This window comes from Oncorhynchus nerka, linkage group LG27 (assembly GCF_034236695.1).
Source record: "Oncorhynchus nerka isolate Pitt River linkage group LG27, Oner_Uvic_2.0, whole genome shotgun sequence".
NCBI classification, from domain to species: Eukaryota; Metazoa; Chordata; class Actinopteri; order Salmoniformes; family Salmonidae; genus Oncorhynchus; species Oncorhynchus nerka.
The window spans coordinates 100,337,267-100,358,651 of NC_088422.1; the positions used below are offsets into that span (position 1 = coordinate 100,337,267).

A 21,385-nucleotide genomic window follows, 5' to 3' on the forward strand; every position below is an offset into this window, starting at 1 on the left:
GTGGATGGGTGGATGGGTGGATGGATGGATGCATGGATGGGTGGATGGATGGATGGATGGATGGATGGATGGATGGATGTGGATGGATGGATGGATGGATGGATGGGTGGATGGATGGATGCGTGGATGGGTGGATGCATGGATGGGTGGATGGATGGGTGGATGGATGGATGGATTGGTGGATGGGTGGATGGATGGATGCATGGATGGGTGGATGGATGGGTGGATGGATGGATGGATTGGTGGATGGATGGATGTCTAACCAGTCAGGTCTAACCAGTCAGATCTAACCAGTGTAATGTTCAGAAGTACTGACTCTACAACAACACGTGGATCACATTAACCCCAATCTCTGAAATCAAAAGCTCTGCATGCCATCATAAACACATGTCATTTTATTACTAAATCATATTGAGGTGTTTATAAAAAAAGGACTTATTTTCTGGACTTGGTTTAAAGCGTCAGTGAGGACATATTTCACATGTATATGACCACCACCATCCACTTTCTCCCATTCTCTCAAGGGGTTTGAAAATAGGCGCCCTATTCCCTACATAGCGCCCTACTTTTCACCAAAGCGTACTATAAGGTGTAGCGTGCCAAGTCAGACACAACCTAGGGGTTTCTCTGTCACTCTGGGTCTTTGTGGTCCCCAACCTGGCCCCTGTCTCTGTCCCGTTGAACATCTAATGACATACACACTGGTACATAATGGGAGACGCGTACCACTTCACACAGGAACCATATATCACTCCTCCACACACACACACATACACTTCACACACCTCTCCCACGCCCGTCCACCCCCCACTATAGACCTGCTGTGTGTGGGAATAACAGACACACAGTGTCATAGTGTCATATGAAACAAACACATTGTGTTGTGGGAAGCTGCCAAACACCAGACACCATGGTATAATGACAGGCTATAAGAGGGAGGGAGGGAGCCCCTAGGGACACCCAGCTTGGAACAGTGTGGTCTCATTCTTCATGCCATTGCAGATTGAACTCAATGACTTACCTGGCTGAATTGAATTGATTTACCTGACTACCCAGTGCTTGACTTGGTCAGGAGCTCACAGGAACGGAGTACAGGGCCAGCACATCAAATGTTCTACTGAGTTCCGGAACCTCTTATGAGGTCAAAAGTATTGTGGAGTTCCTGAACCTCTTATCAGGTCAAAAGTATTGTGGAGTTCCGGATCCTCTTATCAGGTCAAAAGTATTGTGGAGTTCCGGAACCTCTTATCAGGTCAAAAGTATTGTGGAGTTCCGGATCCTCTTATCAGGTCAAAAGTATTGTGGAGTTCCGGATCCTCTTATCAGGTCAAATGTATTGTGGAGTTCCGGAACCTCTTATCAGGTCAAAAGTATTGTGGAGTTCCGGAACCTCTTATCAGGTCAAAAGTATTGTGGAGTTCCGAAACCTCTTATCAGGTCAAAAGTATTGTGGAGTTCCTGAACCTCTTATCAGGTCAAAAGTATTGTTGAGTTCCGGAACCTCTTACCAGGTCAAAAGTATTGTGGAGTTCCTGCACTTACATATATAAACAGTACCACCACCTATTTCAGTCCAAGTCAAGCACTGGACCTAAAATGAAATGTAAAAACTGTTGACACTTTAAAAGGTGAAATCGAGAATAGTTCATTGTCTCTCACACGATGGCTGTGTAACCAGGAGACTGGGGAGGTGTGATGTCATTGTGAATATGTAATGAAGCTTCATTTTTCCATCCAAGGACTGTGGCATGGTGAGACAGACAGGGCTGCAGTAACCACTACCACCAGCAGAGAGCAGCACCGTAGAGGTTAGAATAGAACAGCCTGTGGATACAGTAAACAGCACTTTCATTTTCAACATAGTTTATGTTTCAAGTTACATAAAGAAGGAATAGGCTGGGCGATGAGCTACGAACAGTCTCACAGACTAGCTGAACAATCTAGCCCGCTCAAACCAATAGATTGCAGTAGGAATATCATCCCATTATCCCACACTTGTCTGTCACTAGGGGTGTAACCGTTCTGAGTGAGATTTGATTCCGCTGTTGCTATGTAACCCGTCAACATGCACTGACAGGCCTAATCACTTTAATCAGACAAGGTAAACAATCTAAACAGTGAGACGTTCAGACAGGCCGTTTCAGGATAGGATTTGATTATCCCTGCCCTTACAGGCCCAAGACAAGACCCAAGACCCGGGCCCAGGTTCCCTGCCCTTACAGGCCCAAGACAAGACCCAAGACCCGGGCCCAGGTTCCCTGCCCTTACAGGCCCAAGACAAGACCCAAGACCCGGGCCCAGGTTCCCTGCCCTTACAGGCCCAAGACAAGACCCAAGACCCGGGCCCAGGTTCCCTGCCCTTACAGGCCCAAGACAAGACCCAAGACCCGGGCCCAGGTTCCCTGCCCTTACAGGCCCAAGACAAGACCCAAGACCCGGGCCCAGGTTCCCTGCCCTTACAGGCCCAAGACAAGACCCAAGACCCGGGCCCAGGTTCCCTGCCCTTACAGGCCCAAGACAAGACCCAAGACCCGGGCCCAGGTTCCCTGCCCTTACAGGCCCAAGACAAGACCCAAGACCAGGGCCCAGGTTCCCTGCCCTTACAGGCCCAAGACAAGACCCAAGACCCGGGCCCAGGTTCCCTGCCTTTACAGGCCCAAGACAAGACCCAAGACCCGGGCCCAGGTTCCCTGCCCTTACAGGCCCAAGACAAGACCCAAGACCTGGGCGCAGGTTTCATACCCAGTCAGTCTCATACAGGAGAAATACAACCCTGCCCTTACAGGCCCAAGACAAGACCCAAGACCCGGGCCCAGGTTCCATACCCTTACAGGCCCAAGACAAGACCCAAGACCCGGGCCCAGGTTCCATACCCTTACAGGCCCAAGACAAGACCCAAGACACGGGCCCAGGTTCCATACCCAGTCAGTCTCATACGGTAGGAATACAACCCGGGCCCAGGTTCCATACCTAGTCAGTCTCATACAGTAGGAATACGATCCGGGCCCAGGTTCCATACCCGGTCAGTCTCATACAGTAGGAATACGACCCGGGCCCAGGTGCCAGTCAGTCTCATACAGGAGAAATACAACCCGGGCCCAGGTTCCATACCCAGTCAGTCTCATACAGTAGGAATACAACACGGGCCCAGGTTCCATACCCAGTCAGTCTCATACAGTAGAAATACAACCCGGGCCCAGGTTCCATACCCAGTCAGTCTCATACAGTAGGAATACGACCCGGGCCCAGGTGCCAGTCAGTCTCATACAGTAGAAATACAACCCGGGCCCAGGTTCCATACCCAGTCAGTCTCATACAGTAGAAATACAACCCGGGCCCAGGTTCCATACCCAGTCAGTCTCATACAGTAGAAATACAACCCGGGCCCAGGTTTCATACCTAGTCAGTCTCATACAGTAGGAATACGACCCGGGCCCAGGTTCCATACCCAGTCAGTCTCATACAGTAGAAATACAACCCGGGCGCAGGTTTCATACCCAGTCAGTCTCATACAGTAGAAATACAACCCGGGCCCAGGTTTCATACCTAGTCAGTCTCATACATTAGGAATACGACCCGGGCCCAGGTTCCATACCCAGTCAGTCTCATACAGTAGAAATACAACCCGGGCGCAGGTTTCATACCCAGTCAGTCTCATACAGTAGAAATACAACCCGGGCCCAGGTTCTATACCCAGTCAGTCTCATACAGTAGAAATACGACCCGGGCGCAGGTTTCATACCCAGTCAGTCTCATACAGTAGGAATACGACCCGGGCCCAGGTTCCATACCCAGTCAGTCTCATACAGTAGAAATACAACCCGGGCCCAGGTTCTATACCCAGTCAGTCTCATACAGTAGAAATACAACCCGGGCCCAGGTTCCAGTCCCAGTCAGTCTCATACAGTAGAAATACAACCCGGGCCCAGGTTACATACCCAGTCAGTCTCATACAGTAGAAATACAACCCGGGCCCAGGTTCCAGTCCCAGTCAGTCTCATACAGTAGAAATACAACCCGGGCCCAGGTTACATACCCAGTCAGTCTCATACAGTAGAAATACAACCCCCAGTCAGTCTCATACAGTAGGAATACGACCCGGGCCCAGGTTCCATACCGTGGTCAGTCTCATTCAGTAGGAACACGACCCGGGCCCAGGTTCCATACCCAGTCAGTCTCATTCAGTAGGAATACGACCCGGGCCCAGGTTCCATACCCAGTCAGTCTCATACAGTAGGAATACGACCCGGGCCCAGGTTCCATACCCAGTCAGTCTCATACAGTAGGAATACAACCCGGGCCCAGGTTCCATACCCAGTCAGTCTCATACAGTAGAAATACAAGCCGGGCCCAGGTTCCATACCCAGTCAGTCTCATACAGTAGAAATACAACCCGGGCCCAGGTTTCATACCTAGTCAGTCTCATACAGTAGGAATACCCCGGCCCAGGTTCCAGTCAGTCTCATACAGTAGAAATACAACCCGGGCCAGGTTTCATACCCAGTCAGTCTCATACAGTAGAAATACAACCCGGGCCCAGGTTTCATACCTAGTCAGTCTCATACAGTAGGAATACGACACGGGCCCAGGTTCCATACACAGTCAGTCTCATACAGTAGAAATACAACCCGGGCCCAGGTTTCATACCCAGTCAGTCTCATACAGTAGAAATACAACCCGGGCCCAGGTTCTATACCCAGTCAGTCTCATACAGTAGAAATACAACCCGGGCCCAGGTTCTATACCCAGTCAGTCTCATACAGTAGGAATTCCACCCAGTCAGTCTCATACAGTAGAAATACAACCCGGGCGCAGGTTTCATACCCAGTCAGTCTCATACAGTAGAAATACAACCCGGGCCCAGGTTCTATACCCAGTCAGTCTCATACAGTAGAAATACAACCCGGGCCCAGGTTCCAGTCCCAGTCAGTCTCATACAGTAGAAATACAACCCGGGCCCAGGTTACATACCCAGTCAGTCTCATACAGTAGAAATACAACCCGGTTCCAGTCCCAGTCAGTCTCATACAGTAGAAATACAACCCGGGCCCAGGTTACATACCCAGTCAGTCTCATACAGTAGAAATACAACCCGGGCCCAGGTTCCATACCCAGTCAGTCTCATACAGTAGGAATACGACCCGGGCCCAGGTTCCATACCGTGGTCAGTCTCATTCAGTAGGAACACGACCCGGGCCCAGGTTCCATACCCAGTCAGTCTCATTCAGTAGGAATACGACCCGGGCCCAGGTTCCATACCCAGTCAGTCTCATACAGTAGGAATACGACCCGGGCCCAGGTTCCATATCCAGTCTTGTACAGTAGGAATACACCCGGCCCAGGTTCCATACCCAGTCAGTCTCAGGTAGGAATACCCGGGTCCAGGTTCCATAGTCAGTCTCATACGGTAGGAATACGACCCGGGCCCAGGTTCCATACCCATTCAGTCTAATACGGTAGGAATACGACCCGGGCCCAGGTTCCATACCCAGTCAGTCTTATACAGTAGGAATACGACCCGGGCCCAGGTTTCATACCCAGTCAGTCTCATACAGTAGGAATACGACCCAGGCCCAGGTTCTATACCCAGTCAGTCTTATACAGTAGGAATACAACCCGGGCCCAGGTTTCCCAGTCAGTCTCATACAGTAGGAATACAACCCAGGCCCAGGTTCTATACCCAGTCAGTCTTGTACAGTAGGAATACAACCCGGGTCCAGGTGCCAGTCAGTCTTATACAGTAGGAATACAACCCGGGCCCAGGTTCTATACCCAGTCAGTCTTGTACAGTAGGAATACAACCCGGGCCCAGGTCCCAGTCAGTCTTATACAGTACGCAGCTCCAGTATAGAGGTACACAGCCCAGGGCAACACACTGTCAACAGCAGCAAATGAGCCTCAGCAGTCTTAAGACTCCCCCCCAGAATGCTTTGCACTAATCTACAGTAGCTGCTTACAGTGGCTGGAGGCTCACCCCGGGTTAGGGTTAGAGTTAGACGAGGTCACCCATGTATGAGTCCTGCTTGGGCCGGGTTAGGGTTAGAGTTAGACGAGGTCAGCTATGTATGAGTCCTGCTTGGGCCGGGTTAGGGTTAGAGTTAGACGAGGTCAGCCATGTATGAGTCCTGCTTGGGCCGGGTTAGGGTTAGAGTTAGACGAGGTCACCCATGTATGAGTCCTGCTTGGGCCGGGTTAGGGTTAGAGTTAGACGAGGTCAGCTATGTATGAGTCCTGCTTGGGCCGGGTTAGGGTTAGAGTTAGACGAGGTCAGCCATGTATGAGTCCTGCTTGGGCCGGGTTAGGGTTAGAGTTAGACGAGGTCAGCCATGTATGAGTCCTGCTTGGGCAGGGTTAGAGTTAGACGAGGTCAGCCATGTATGAGTCCTGCTTGGGCCGGGTTAGGGTTAGAGTTAGACGAGGTCAGCCATGTATGAGTCCTGCTTGGGCCGGGTTAGGGTTAGAGTTAGACGAGGTCAGCCATGTATGAGTCCTGCTTGGGCCGGGTTAGGGTTAGAGTTAGACGAGGTCAGCTATGTATGAGTCCTGCTCACCCCGGGTTAGGGTTAGAGTTAGACGAGGTCAGCCATGTTTGAGTCCTGCTTGGGCCGGGTTAGGGTTAGAGTTAGACGAGGTCAGCCATGTATGAGTCCTGCTTGGGCCGGGTTAGGGTTAGAGTTAGACGAGGTCAGCCATGTATGAGTCCTGCTTGGGCCGGGTTAGGGTTAGAGTTAGACGAGGTCAGCCATGTAGAGTCCTGCTTGGGTCAGGGTTAGAGTTAGACGAGGTCAGCCATGTATGAGTCCTGCTTGGGCCGGTTTAGGGTTAGAGTTAGACGAGGTCAGCCATGTATGAGTCCTGCTTGGGCCGGTTTAGGGTTAGAGTTGGACGAGGTCAGCCATGTATGAGTCCTGCTTGGGCCGGTTTAGGGTTAGAGTTGGACGAGGTCAGCCATGTATGAGTCCTGCTTGGGCCGGTTTAGGGTTAGAGTTGGACGAGGTCAGCCATGTATGAGTCCTGCTTGGGCCGGTTTAGGGTTAGAGTTGGACGAGGTCAGCTATGTATGAGTCCTGCTCACCCCGGGTTAGGGTTAGAGTTAGACGAGGTCAGCCATGTATGAGTCCTGCTTGGGCCGGTTTAGGGTTAGAGTTGGACGAGGTCAGCCATGTATGAGTCAGGATCACTGCCTGGTCTGTTGTTGTCTGAGGACACTTGTCTAGGTCGGCCATGTATGAGTCCTGTTTGGGACAGGATCACTGCCTGGCCTGGTGTTGTCTAAGGACACTTATCTAGGTCAGCCATGTATGAGTCCTGTTTGTGACAGGATCAATGCCTGGCCTGGTGTTGTCTAAGGACACTTATCTACTAAACTCTTATGAGGTGAGACAGGGTCCATCTGAGGACAAGGAGATCCTATAAGTCTACTGTACATACAGTATATCCTCAGTGATAACTCTTATGAGGTGAGACAGAGTCCATCTGAGGACAAGGAGATCCTATTAGTCTACTGTACATACAGTATATCAGTATATACAGTGGGGAGGACCGTGGGTGAGACAGTGGGGAGGACCGTAGGTGAGAGAGTAGGGGAGGACCGTGGGGAGGACCGTAGGTGAGACAGTGGGGAGGACCGTAGGTGAGACAGTGGGGAGGACCGTAGGTGAGACAGTGGGGAGGACCGTAGGTGAGACAGTAGGTGAGACAGTGGGGAGGACCGTAGGTGAGACCGTGGGGAGGTGTAGACAGTGGGGAGGACCGTAGGTGAGACAGTGGGGAGGACCGTAGGTGAGACAGTGGGGGACCGTAGGAGACAGTGGGGAGGACCGTGGACAGTGGGAGGACCGTAGGTGAGACAGTGGGGAGGACCGTAGGTGAGACAGTGGGGAGGACCGTAGGGGAGACAGTGGGGAGGACCGTAGGTGAGACAGTGGGGAGGACCGTAGGTGAGACAGTGGGGAGGACCGTAGGTGAGACAGTGGGGAGGACCGTAGGTGAGACAGTGGGGGAGGACCGTAGGTGAGACAGTGGGGGAGGACCGTAGGTGAGACAGTGGGGGAGGACCGTAGGTGAGACAGTGGGGGAGGACCGTAGGTGAGACAGTGGGGGAGGACCGTGAGGTGAGACAGTGGGGGAGGACCGTAGGTGAGACAGTAGGGGAGGACCGTAGGTGAGACAGTGGGGAGGACCGTGGGGAGGTGAGACAGTGGGGAGGACCGTAGGGAGACAGTGGGGAGGACCGTAGGTGAGACAGTGGGGAGGACCGTAGGGGAGACAGTGGGGGAGGACCGTAGGTGAGACAGTGGGGAGGACCGTAGGTGAGACAGTGGGGGAGGACAGTAGGTGAGACAGTGGGGAGGACCGTAGGTGAGATAGTGGGGGAGGACAGTAGGTGAGACAGTGGGGAGGACCGTAGGTGAGACAGTGGGGAGGACAGTAGGTGAGACAGTGGGGAGGACAGTAGGTGAGACAGTGGGGAGGACAGAGGGTGAGACAGTGGGGAGGACCGTAGGTGAGACAGTGGGGAGGACCGTAGGTGAGGTGAGACAGTAGGGGAGGACCGTGGGGAGACCGTAGGTGAGACAGTGGGGAGGACCGTGGGGAGGAGGTGAGACAGTGGGGGGGGGACCGTAGGTGAGACAGTGGGAGGACCGTAGGTGAGACAGTGGGGGGACCATAGGTGAGACAGTGGGGAGGACCGTAGGTGAGACAGTGGGGGGACCGTAGGTGAGACAGTAGGGAGGACCGTAGGTGAGACAGTGGGGGAGGACAGTAGGTGAGACAGTAGGGAGGACCGTAGGTGAGACAGTGGGGAGGACCGAGAGACAGTGGGGAGGACCGTAGGTGAGACAGTGGGGAGGACCGTAGGTGAGACAGTGGGGAGGACAGTAGGTGAGACAGTGGGGGAGGACCGTAGGTGAGACAGTGGGGGAGGACCGTAGGTGAGACAGTGGGGGAGGACCGTGGGGAGGACCGTAGGTGAGACAGTGGGGAGGACCGTAGGTGAGACAGTGGGGAGGACAGTAGGTGAGACAGTGGGGAGGACAGTAGGTGAGACAGTGGGGAGGACAGTAGGTAAGACAGTGGGGGAGGACCGTAGGTGAGACAGTGGGGAGGACAGTAGGTGAGACAGTGGGGATGACAGTAGGTGAGACAGTGGGGGAGGACCGTAGGTGAGACAGTGGGGAGGACCGTAGGTGAGATAGTAGGGGAGGACCGTAGGTGAGACAATGGGGGAGGACCGTAGGTGAGACAGTGGGGAGAACCGTAGGTGAGACAGTAGGGGAGGACCGTAGGTGAGACCGTGGGGAGGACCGTGGGGGAGGACCGTAGGTGAGACAGTGGGGAGGACCGTAGGTGAGACAGTGGGGAGGACCGTAGGTGAGACAGTGGGGAGGACCGTAGGGGAGACAGTGGGGAGGACCGTAGGGGAGACAGTGGGGAGGACCGTAGGTGAGACAGTGGGGAGGACAGTGGGGGGGAGGACCGTAGGTGAGACAGTGGGGAGGACCGTAGGGGAGACAGTGGGGAGGACCGTAGGGGAGACAGTGGGGGAGGACCGTAGGTGAGACAGTGGGGAGGACTGTAGGTGAGACAGTGGGGAGGACCGTAGGTGAGACAGTGGGGAGGACTGTAGGTGAGACAGTGGGGAGGAATTTAGGTGAGACAGTTGGGAGGACAGTAGGTGAGACAGTGGGGGAGGACAGTAGGTGAGACAGTGGGGAGGACAGTAGGTGAGACAGTGGGGAGGACAGTAGGTGAGACAGTGGGGGAGGACCGTAGGTGAGACAGTGGGGAGGACCGTAGGTGAGATAGTAGGGGAGGACCATAGGTGAGACAGTGGGGGAGGACAGTAGGTGAGACAGTGGGGGAGGACCGTAGGTGAGACAGTGAGGAGGACCGTAGGTGAGACAGTGAGGAGGACAGTAGGTGAGACAGTAGGGAGGACCGTAGGTGAGACAGTGGGGGAGGACCGTAGGTGAGACAATAGGGAGAACCGTAGGTGAGACAGTGGGGAGGACCATAGGTGAGACAGTAGGGGAGGACCGTGGGGGAGGACCATAGGTGAGACAGTGGGGAGGACCGTAGGTGAGACAGTGGGGAGGACCGTAGGTGAGACAGTGGGGAGGACCGTAGGTGAGACAGTGGGGAGGACTGTAGGTGAGACAGTGGGGGAGGACAGTAGGTGAGACAGTGGGGAGGAATTTAGGTGAGACAGTGGGGAGGACAGTAGGTGAGACAGTGGGGGAGGACAGTAGGTGAGACAGTGGGGAGGACAGTAGGTGAGACAGTGGGGAGGACAGTAGGTGAGACAGTGGGGGAGGACCGTAGGTGAGACAGTGGGGAGGACCAGTAGGTGAGACAGTGGGGAGGACAGTAGGTGAGACAGTGGGGGAGGACAGTAGGTGAGACAGTGGGGAGGACCGTAGGTGAGACAGTGGAGGAGGAGGACCGTAGGTGAGACAGTGGGGAGGAGGTGAGACAGTGGGGGGAGGACCGTAGGTGAGACAGTGGGGAGGACCGTAGGTGAGACAGTGGGGAGGACCGTAGGTGAGACAGTGGGGGAGGACCGTAGGTGAGACAGTGGGGAGGACCGTGAGACAGTAGGGGAGGACAGTGGGGAGGACCATAGGTGAGACAGTGGGGAGGACCGTAGGTGAGACAGTGGGGAGGACCGTAGGTGAGACAGTGGGGAGGACCGTAGGTGAGACAGTGGGGGAGGACCAGTGGGGAGGTGAGACAGTGGGGAGGACTGTAGGTGAGACAGTGGGGAGGACAGTGAGGTGAGACAGTGGGGAGGACCGTAGGTGAGACAGTGGGGAGGAAGTTAGGTGAGACAGTGGGGAGGACAGTAGGTGAGACAGTGGGGGAGGACAGTAGGTGAGACAGTGGGGAGGACAGTAGGTGAGACAGTGGGGAGGACAGTAGGTGAGACAGTGGGGGAGGACCGTAGGGGGGAGGAGGAGACAGTGGGGGAGGACCGTGAGGTGAGACAGTGGGGAGGACCGTAGGTGAGACAGTGGGGAGGACCGTAGGTGAGACAGTGGGGAGGACCGTAGGTGAGACAGTGGGGAGGACCGTAGGTGAGTGAGACAGTGGGGGAGGACCGTAGGTGAGACAGTGGGGAGGACCGTAGGTGAGACAGTGGGGAGGACCGTAGGTGAGACAGTGGGGGACAGTAGGTGAGACAGTGGGGGAGGACTGTAGGTGAGACAGTGGGGGACAGGACCGTAGGTGAGACAGTGGGGAGGACCGTAGGTGAGACAGTGGGGGAGGACAGTAGGTGAGACAGTGGGGAGGACCGTAGGTGAGACAGTGGGGAGGACCGTAGGTGAGACAGTGGGGAGGACCGTAGGTGAGACAGTGGGGAGGACCGTAGGTGAGACAGTGGGGGAGGACCGTAGGTGAGACAGTGGGGAGGACCGTAGGTGAGACAGTGGGGGAGGACAGTAGGTGAGACAGTGGGGAGGACAGTAGGTGAGACAGTGGGGAGGACAGTAGGTGAGACAGTGGGGGGAGGACCGTAGGTGAGACAGTGGGGGAGGACCGTAGGTGAGACAGTGGGGAGGACCGTAGGTGAGACAGTGGGGAGGACCGTAGGTGAGACAGTGGGGGAGGACCGTAGGTGAGACAGTGGGGGAGGACCGTGGGGAGGACCGTAGGGGAGACAGTGGGGGAGGACCGTAGGTGAGACAGTGGGGGAGGACCGACAGTGGGGAGGACAGTAGGTGAGACAGTGGGGAGGACAGTAGGTGAGACAGTGGGGAGGACAGTAGGTGAGACAGTGGGGGAGGACCGTAGGTGAGACAGTGGGGAGGACCGTAGGTGAGACAGTGGGGGAGGACCGTAGGTGAGACAGTGGGGAGGACCGTGGGGAGGACCGTGGGGGGGAGGGGAGGACAGGACCGTGGTGAGACAGTGGGGGAGGACCGTAGGTGAGACAGTGGGGAGGACCGTAGGTGAGACAGTGGGGAGGACAGTAGGTGAGACAGTGGGGAGGACAGTAGGTGAGACAGTGGGGGGAGGACCGTAGGTGAGACAGTGGGGAGGACCGTAGGTGAGACAGTGGGGAGGACCGTAGGGGAGACAGTGGGGAGGACCGTAGGTGAGACAGTGGGGAGGACCGTAGGTGAGACAGTGGGGGAGGGACCGTGAGGGGAGACAGTGGGGAGGACCGTAGGGGAGACAGTGGGGGAGGACCATAGGTGAGACAGTGGGGAGGACCGTAGGTGAGACAGTGGGGAGGACCGTAGGTGAGACAGTAGGGGAGGACCGTGGGGAGGACCGTAGGGGAGACAGTGGGGAGGACCGTAGGTGAGACAGTGGGGAGGACCGTAGGTGAGACAGTGGGGAGGACAGTAGGTGAGACAGTGGGGAGGAGGTGACAGTAGGACCGTGAGACAGTGGGGGGAGGACCGTAGGTGAGACAGTGGGGAGGACCGTAGGTGAGACAGTGGGGAGGACCGTAGGGGAGACAGTGGGGAGGACCGTAGGGGAGACAGTGGGGAGGACCGTAGTGGGGGGAGGACCGTAGGTGAGACAGTGGGGAGGACCGTGGGAGACAGTGGGGAGGACCGTAGGAGACAGTGGGGAGGACCGTGGTGAGACAGTGGGGAGGACCGTAGGTGAGACAGTGGGGGAGGACCGTAGGTGAGACAGTGGGGAGGACCGTAGGTGAGACAGTGGGGAGGACCGTAGGTGAGACAGTGGGGAGGACCGTAGGTGAGACAGTGGGGGAGGGTGAGACAGTGGGGAGGACAGGGTGAGACAGTGGGGGGAGGACCGTAGGTGAGACAGTGGGGAGGACAGTAGGTGAGACAGTGGGGGAGGACAGTAGGTGAGACAGTAGGGGAGGACCGTGGGGAGGACCGAGAGACAGTGGGGGAGGACCGTAGGTGAGACAGTGGGGAGGACCGTAGGGAGGACCGTGAGACAGTGGGGAGGACCAGTGGGGGAGGTGAGACAGTGGGGGAGGACAGTAGGTGAGACAGTGGGGGAGGACAGTAGGTGAGACAGTGGGGAGGACCGTAGGTGAGACAGTGGGGAGGACCGTAGGTGAGACAGTGGGGGAGGACCGTAGGTGAGACAGTGGGGAGGACCGTAGGTGAGACAGTGGGGAGGACCGTAGGTGAGACAGTGGGGAGGACCGTGAGGGGAGACAGTGGGGAGGACCGTAGGGAGACAGTGGGGAGGACCATAGGTGAGACAGTGGGGAGGACCGTAGGTGAGACAGTGGGGAGGACCGTAGGTGAGACAGTGGGGGAGGACCGTAGGGGAGACAGTGGGGAGGACCGTAGGTGAGACAGTGGGGAGGACCGTAGGTGAGACAGGTGAGACAGTGGGGAGGACAGTAGGTGAGACAGTGGGGAGGACAGTAGGTGAGACAGTGGGGGAGGACCAGTAGGTGAGACAGTGGGGAGGACCGTAGGTGAGACAGTGGGGAGGACCGTAGGGGAGACAGTGGGGAGGACCGTAGGGGAGACAGTGGGGAGGACCGTAGGGGAGACAGTGGGGAGGACCGTAGGTGAGACAGTGGGGAGGACCGTAGGTGAGACAGTGGGGGGAGGACAGTAGGTGAGACAGTGGGAGGACCGTAGGTGAGACAGTGGGGAGGACCGTAGGTGAGACAGTGGGGGAGGACCGTAGGTGAGACAGTGGGGAGGACCGTAGTGGGGGAGGTGAGACAGTGGGGAGGACTGTAGGTGAGACAGTGGGGGAGGACCAGTGGGGAGGTGAGACAGTGGGGAGGACCGTAGGTGAGACAGTGGGGGAGGACCGTAGGTGAGACAGTAGGGGAGGACCGTGGGGGGAGGACCGTGAGGGGAGACAGTGGGGAGGACCGTAGGTGAGACAGTGAGAGACAGTGGGGAGGACCGTAGGTGAGACAGTGGGGAGGACCGTAGGTGAGACAGTGGGGAGGACAGTAGGTGAGACAGTGGGGGGGACAGTAGGTGGTGAGACAGTGGGGGAGGACCGTAGGTGAGACAGTGAGGGGGGAGGACAGTAGGTGAGACAGTGGGGGAGGACCGTAGGTGAGACAGTGGGGAGGACCGTAGGTGAGACAGTGGGGAGGACCGTAGGTGAGACAGTGGGGAGGACCGTAGGTGAGACAGTGGGGAGGACCGTAGGTGAGACAGTGGGGAGGACCGTAGGTGAGACAGTGGGGAGGACCGTAGGTGAGACAGTGGGGAGGACCGTAGGTGAGACAGTGGGGAGGACCGTAGGGAGACAGTGGGGACCGTGGGGAGGGGGAGGACCGTAGGGGGGAGGACCGTAGGTGGGGAGGACCGTAGGTGAGACAGTGGGGGAGGACCGTAGGTGAGACAGTGGGGAGGACAGTAGGGGAGGGGGAGGACCGTAGGTGAGACAGTGGGGGAGGACAGTAGGTGAGACAGTGGGGGGAGGACCGTAGGTGAGACAGTGGGGAGGACCGTAGGGGAGACAGTGGGGAGGACAGTGGGGGAGACAGTGGGGAGGACCGTAGGTGAGACAGTGGGGAGGACCGTAGGTGAGACAGTGGGGAGGACCGTAGGTGAGGACAGTAGGTGAGACAGTGGGGGACCGGGTGAGACAGTGGGGAGAGACCGTAGGTGAGACAGTGGGGAGGACCGTAGGTGAGACAGTGGGGAGGACCGGTGAGGGGAGGACCGTAGGAGACAGTGGGGAGGACCGTGGGGAGGTGAGACAGTGGGGGAGGACCGTAGGTGAGACAGTGGGGGAGGACCGAGGTGAGACAGTGGGGAGGACCGTAGGTGAGACAGTGGGGGAGGACCGTAGGTGAGACAGTGGGGGAGGACCGTAGGTGAGACAGTGGGGGACCGGACCAGAGGACAGTGGGGAGACAGTGGGGAGGACCGTAGGTGAGACAGTGGGGAGGACCGTGAGGTGAGACAGTGGGGAGGACAGTGGGGAGGAGACAGTGGGGAGGACCGTGGTGAGACAGTGGGGGAGGACAGTAGGTGAGACAGTGGGGGGGAGGACAGTAGGTGGGGAGAGTGGGGAGGACCGTAGGTGAGACAGTGGGGAGGACCGTAGGTGAGACAGTGGGGAGACCGTAGGGGAGACAGTGTGGAGGACCGTAGGTGAGACAGTGGGGAGGACCGTAGGTGAGACAGTGGGGAGGACCGTAGGGGAGACAGTGGGGAGGACCGTAGGGGAGACAGTGGGGGAGGACCGTAGGTGAGACAGTGGGGAGGACCGTAGGTGAGACATTGGGGGAGGACCGTAGGTGAGACAGTAGGGGAGGACCGTGGGGAGGACCGTAGGGGAGACAGTGGGGGAGGACCGTAGGTGAGACAGTGGGGAGGACCGTAGGTGAGACAGTGGGGGAGGACAGTAGGTGAGACAGTGGGGGAGGACAGTAGGTGAGAGAGTGGGGGAGGACCGTAGGTGAGACAGTGGGGAGGACCGTAGGTGAGACAGTGGGGAGGACCGTAGGGGAGACAGTGGGGAGGACAGTAGGTGAGACAGTGGGGAGGACCGTAGGGGAGACAGTGGGGAGGACCGTAGGGGAGACAGTGGGGGAGGACCGTAGGGGAGACAGTGGGGAGGACCGTAGGTGAGACAGTAGGGAGGACCGTAGGTGAGACAGTGGGGGAGGACAGTAGGTGAGACAGTAGGGAGGACCGTAGGTGAGACAGTGGGGAGGACCGTAGGTGAGACAGTGGGGAGGACCGTAGGTGAGACAGTGGGGGAGGAACGTAGGTGAGACAGTGGGGAGGACTGTAGGTGAGACAGTGGGGAGGACCGTAGGTGAGACAGTGGGGAGGACCGTAGGTGAGACAGTGGGGAGGACCGTAGGTGAGACAGTGGGGAGGACCGTAGGTGAGACAGTGGGGGGGAGGACCGTAGGTGAGACAGTGGGGGGTGAGACAGTGGGGAGGACAGTGGGGGTGAGACAGTGGGGAGGACAGTAGGTGAGACAGTGGGGAGGACAGTAGGTGAGACAGGGGGAGGACAGTAGGTGAGACAGTGGGGGAGGACAGTAGGTGAGACAGGTGAGACAGGGAGGACAGTAGGTGAGACAGTGGGGAGGACCGAGGTGAGACAGTGGGGAGGACCGTAGGTGAGACAGTGGGGGAGGACCGTAGGTGAGACAGTGGGGAGGACCAGTAGGTGAGACAGTGGGGGGAGGACCGTAGGGAGGACCGTAGGTGAGACAGTGGGGGAGGACCGGGTGAGACAGTGGGGAGGACAGGTGAGGTGGGGAGGACAGTAGGTGAGAGTGACAGTGGGGAGTGAGACAGTGGGGAGGAGGAGACAGTGGGGGAGGACAGTGGTGAGACAGTGGGGAGGACCGTAGGTGAGGTGGGGAGGACCGTAGGTGAGACAGTGGGGGAGGACCAGTAGGGTGAGACAGTGGGGAGGACCGTAGGTGAGACAGTGGGGAGGACAGTAGGTGAGACAGTGGGGAGGACCGTAGGTGAGACAGTGGGGAGGACCGTAGGTGAGACAGTGGGGAGGACCGTAGGGAGACAGTGGGGGAGGAGGACCGTAGGGGGAGACAGTGGGGAGGACCGTAGGGGAGGTGAGACAGTGGGGGAGGACCGGACCGTAGGTGAGACAGTGGGGAGGACCGTAGGTGAGACAGTGGGGAGGACCGTAGGTGAGACAGTGGGGAGGACCGTAGGTGAGACAGTGGGGGAGGACAGTAGGTGAGACAGTAGGGAGGACCGTAGGTGAGACAGTGGGGTAGGACTGTAGGTGAGACAGTGGGGAGGACAGTAGGTGAGACAGTGGGGAGGACCGTAGGTGATACAGTGGGGGAGGACCGTAGGTGAGACAGTGGGGAGGACAGTAGGTGAGACAGTGGGGAGGACCGTAGGAGACAGTGGGGAGGACAGGGTGGGGGAGGACAGTAGGTGAGACAGTGGGGAGGACCGTGAGACAGTGGGGAGGACCGTAGGTGAGACAGTGGGGAGGACAGTAGGTGAGACAGTGGGGAGGACCGTAGGTGATACAGTGGGGGAGGACAGTAGGTGAGACAGTGGGGAGGACCGTAGGTGAGACAGTGGGGGAGGACGCAATCATGGAGAACATTGGCTGGTTTTCTGAGTCCATGTGAGTGTGTGTGAGTCCATGTGAGTGTGTGTCTGTGTGAGTCCATGTGAGTGTTTGTGTGTCCATGTGTGAGTCCATGTGAGTGTGTGTCTGTGTGAGTCCATGTGAGTGTCTGTGTGTCCATGTGTGAGTCCATGTGAGTGTGTGTAAGTCCATGTGAGTGTGTGTGAGTCCATGTGAGTGTGTGTGTGTCCATGTGAGAGTCCATGTGAGTGTGTGTGTGTCTGTGTGAGTCCATGTGAGTGTCTGTGTGTCCATTTGAGATTCCATGTGAGTGTGTGTCTGTGTGAGTCCATGTGAGTGTGTGTCTGTGTGAGTCCATGTGAGTGTGTGTCTGTGTGAGTCCATGTGAGTGTGTGTCTGTGTGAGTCCATGTGAGTGTGTGTCTGTGTGAGTCCATGTGAGTTTGTGTGTGTGTGAGTCCATGTGAGTGTGTGTCTGTGTGAGTCCATGTGAGTGTGTGTCTGTGAGTCCATGTGAGTGTGTGTGTGTCCATGTGTAAGTCCATGTGTGTGTGTGTGTGTGTGTGTGTGTGAGTCCATGTGTGTGTGTGTGTGTGAGTGAGTCCATGTGAGTGTGTGTGTGTCCATGTGTGTATGTGTGTCCATGTGTGTTTGTGAGTCCATGTGAGTGTGTGTGTGTGTGTGTGTGTGTGTGTGTGTGTGTGTGTGTGTGTGTGTGTGTGTGTGTGTGTGTGTGTGTGTGTGTGTGTGTGTGTGTGTGTGTGTGTGTGTGTGTGTGTGTGTGAGTCCATGTGAGTGTGTGTGAGTCCATGTGAGTGTGTCCATGTGTGTGTCTGTGTGAGTACACTGTCGTTGTCATGATCAGTCTAGACACTTTGACAAGGCTAGGGATCAGTGAGTGTGACAACACAAGAAGTGCACCTCCTCCTCCATATCAACCCCCGTATGGCCTTGCCAGAGCCGAGGCCATTCCCCACTGCTCACCTGGGCAGGTGTATATACAGTTGTATCATTAATAGGAGCTGCGCTTCACCATTCTCCTCTCAACTGGTCGTGGAGATAGAGTGAGGGAAGGACATGAGCCTGTAATAAAGTCAGCCAATCACATGGCTCTGGTCTTCCCCTCTCAACTGGTCGTGGAGATGGAGTGAGGGAAGGACATGAGCCTGTAATAAAGTCAGCCAATCACATGGCTCTGTTCTTCTCCTCTCAACTGGTCGTGGAGATAGAGTGAGGGAAGGACATGAGCCTGTAATAAAGTCAGCCAATCACATGGCTCTCTCAATTCAATTCAATTCAATTCGAGGGGCTTTATTGTCATGGGAGACATATGTTAACATTGCCAAAGCATGTGAAGTAAATAATATACAAAAGTGAAATAAACAATAATAATGAACAGTGAACAATACACTCACAGAAGTTCCAAAATAACTTTGGTCTCTCTCTGTCTCTTTCTCCCTCTCCCTCTCTCTGTCTCTCTCTCTCTCTCTCCGTCTCTCTCTCTTTCTCTCTCTCTTTCTCTCTCTCTCTCTCTCTCTCTCTCTCCCTCTCTCTGTCTCTTTCTCCCTCTCCCTTTCTCTCTGTCTCTCTCTCTCTCTCTCTCTCTCTCTCTCTCTCTCTCTCCCTCTCTCTCTTTCTCTCTGTCTCTCTGTTTCTCTCTCTCTGTCTCTCTCTCTTTCTTTCTCTCTCACTGTCTCTCTCTTTCTCCCTCTCTCTCTCTTTCTCTCCCTCTCTCTTTCTCTTTCTCTCTCTCTCTCTGTCTCTCTCTCTCTCCCTCTCCCTCTCTCTCTCTCTTTCTCTCTCTCCTCTCCTGAGACAGTCAGCTATGTCTCTCTGTGTATGTATCTTGTGAATAATGATGCTGAAGGAGATGTCCACCGTTTTAGGATTCCGTGACCTATACCCCCCGAGCCATAAGACTCCTGAACAGCTAATCAAAGGGCTAACCCCCCGAGCCATAAGACTCCTGAACAGCTAATCAAATGGGCTAACCCCCCGAGCCATAAGACTCCTGAACAGCTAATCAAATGGCTAACCCCCCGAGCCATAAGACTCCTGAACAGCTAATCAAATGGCTAACCCCCCGAGCCATAAGACTCCTGAACAGCTAATCAAATGGCTAACCCCCCGAGCCATAAGACTCCTGAACAGCTAATCAAATGGCTAACCCCCGAGCCATAAGACTCCTGAACAGCTAATCAAAGGCTAACCCCCAAGCCATAAGACTCCTGAACAGCTAATCAAATGGCTAACCCCCGAGCCATAAGACTCCTGAACAGCTAATCAAATGGCTAACCCCCGAGCCATAAGACTCCTGAACAGCTAATCAAATGGCTAACCCCGAGCCATAAGACTCCTGAACAGCTAATCAAATGGCTAACCCCGAGCCATAAGACTCCTGAACAGCTAATCAAATGGCTAACCCCGAGCCATAAGACTCCTGAACAGCTAATCAAATGGCTAACCCCGAGCCATAAGACTCCTGAACAGCTAATCAAATGGCTAACCCCCCTGAGCCATAAGACTCCTGAACAGCTAATCAAATGGCTAACCCCCCATACGAGCTCATAAGACTCCTGAACAGCTAATCAAATGGCTAACCCCATAAGACTCCTGAACAGCTAATCAAATGGCTAACCCCCGAGCCATAAGACTCTGAACAGCTAATCAAATGGCTAACCCCTAATCCAAAGACTCCTGAACAGCTAATCAAAGGGCTAACCCCCGAGCCATAAGACTCCTGAACAGCTAATCAAATGGCTAACCCCGAGCCATAAGACTCCTGAACAGCTAATCAAATGGCTAACCCCCATAGCCATAAGACTCCTGAACAGCTAATCAAATGGCTAACCCCCACATTGACTCTGTAAGACTCCTGAACAGCTAATCAAATGACTCCCCCGAGCCATAAGACTCCTGAACAGCTAATCAAATGGCTAACCCCGAGCCATAAGACTCCTGAACAGCTAATCAAATGGCTAACCCCCCGAGCCATAAGACTCTCTGAACAGCTAATCAAATGGCTAACCCCCAGCCATAAGACTCTGAACAGCTAATCAAATGGCTAACCCCGAGCCATAAGACTCCTGAACAGCTAATCAAATGGCTAACCCACTCTGACCGCCCCTCTAAGACTCCAACAGCTAATCAAATGGCTAACCCCGAGCCATAAGACTCTGAACAGCTAATCAAATTGGTACTGGTACCCCCGAGCCATAAGACTCCTGAACAGCTAATCAAATGGCTAACCCCCCTGAGCCATAAGACTCTGAACAGCTAATCAAATGGCTAACCCCGACATAAGACTCTGAACAGCTAATCAAATGGCTAACCCCGAGCCATAAGACTCCTGAACAGCTAATCAAAGGGCTAACCTCCACATTGACTCTGTAAGACCCCTGAACAGCTCATCAAATGGCTAACCCCCGAGCCATAAGACTCTGAACAGCCCTCAAATAGCCTCCCCATTGACTCTGTAAGACCCCTGAACAGCTCCACAAATCTGCTACCCAGCCTCCACTTTTACGCTGCTGCTACTCTGTTATTATCTATGTATAGTCACTTTAATAACTCTACCTACATGGACATATTACCTCCACATTGACTCTGACACCGGTACCCCCTATATACAGCCTCCACATTGACTCTGTACTGGTACCCCCTGTATATAGCCTCCACATTGACTCTGTACTGGTACCCCCTGTATATAGCCTCCACATTGACTCTGTACCGGTACCCCTGTATATAGCCTCCACATTGACTCTGTACTGGTACCCCTGTATATAGCCTCCACATTGACTCTGTACTGGTACCCCCTATATATAGCCTCCACATTGACTCTGTACTGGTACCCCTGTATATAGCCTCCACATTGACTCTGTACTGGTACCCCTGTATATAGCCTCCACATTGACTCTGTACTGGTACCCCTGTATATAGCCTCCACATTGACTCTGTACTGGTACCCCCTGTATATAGCCTCCACATTGACTCTGTACTGGTACCCCCTGTATATAGCCTCCACATTGACTCTGTACTGGTACCCCCTATATACAGCCTCCACATTGACTCTGTACTGGTACCCCTGTATATAGCCTCCACATTGACTCTGTACTGGTACCCCCTGTATATAGCCTCCACATTGACTCTGTACTGGTACCGTAATACCCCTGTATATAGCCTCCACATTGACTCTGTACTGGTACCCCTGTATATAGCCTCCACATTGACTCTGTACTGGTACCCCTGTATATAGCCTCCACATTGACTCTGTACTGGTACCCCTGTATATAGCCTCCACATTGACTCTGTACTGGTACCCCCTGTATATAGCCTCCACATTGACTCTGTACTGGTACCCCTGTATA

The 21,385-nt window shown here is 55.5% G+C and overlaps 3 pseudogenes; all 3 read right to left on the reverse strand.

Annotated features, from left to right (window-relative positions):
* Positions 1-21,385, reverse strand: part of LOC135565428 (junctophilin-3-like) — a 225,378-nt pseudogene that overhangs the window by 47,263 nt on the left and 156,730 nt on the right.
* On the reverse strand, positions 10,987-11,608 carry LOC135565431 (alpha-amylase-like; annotated as a pseudogene).
* On the reverse strand, positions 13,375-14,220 carry LOC135565353 (alpha-amylase-like; annotated as a pseudogene).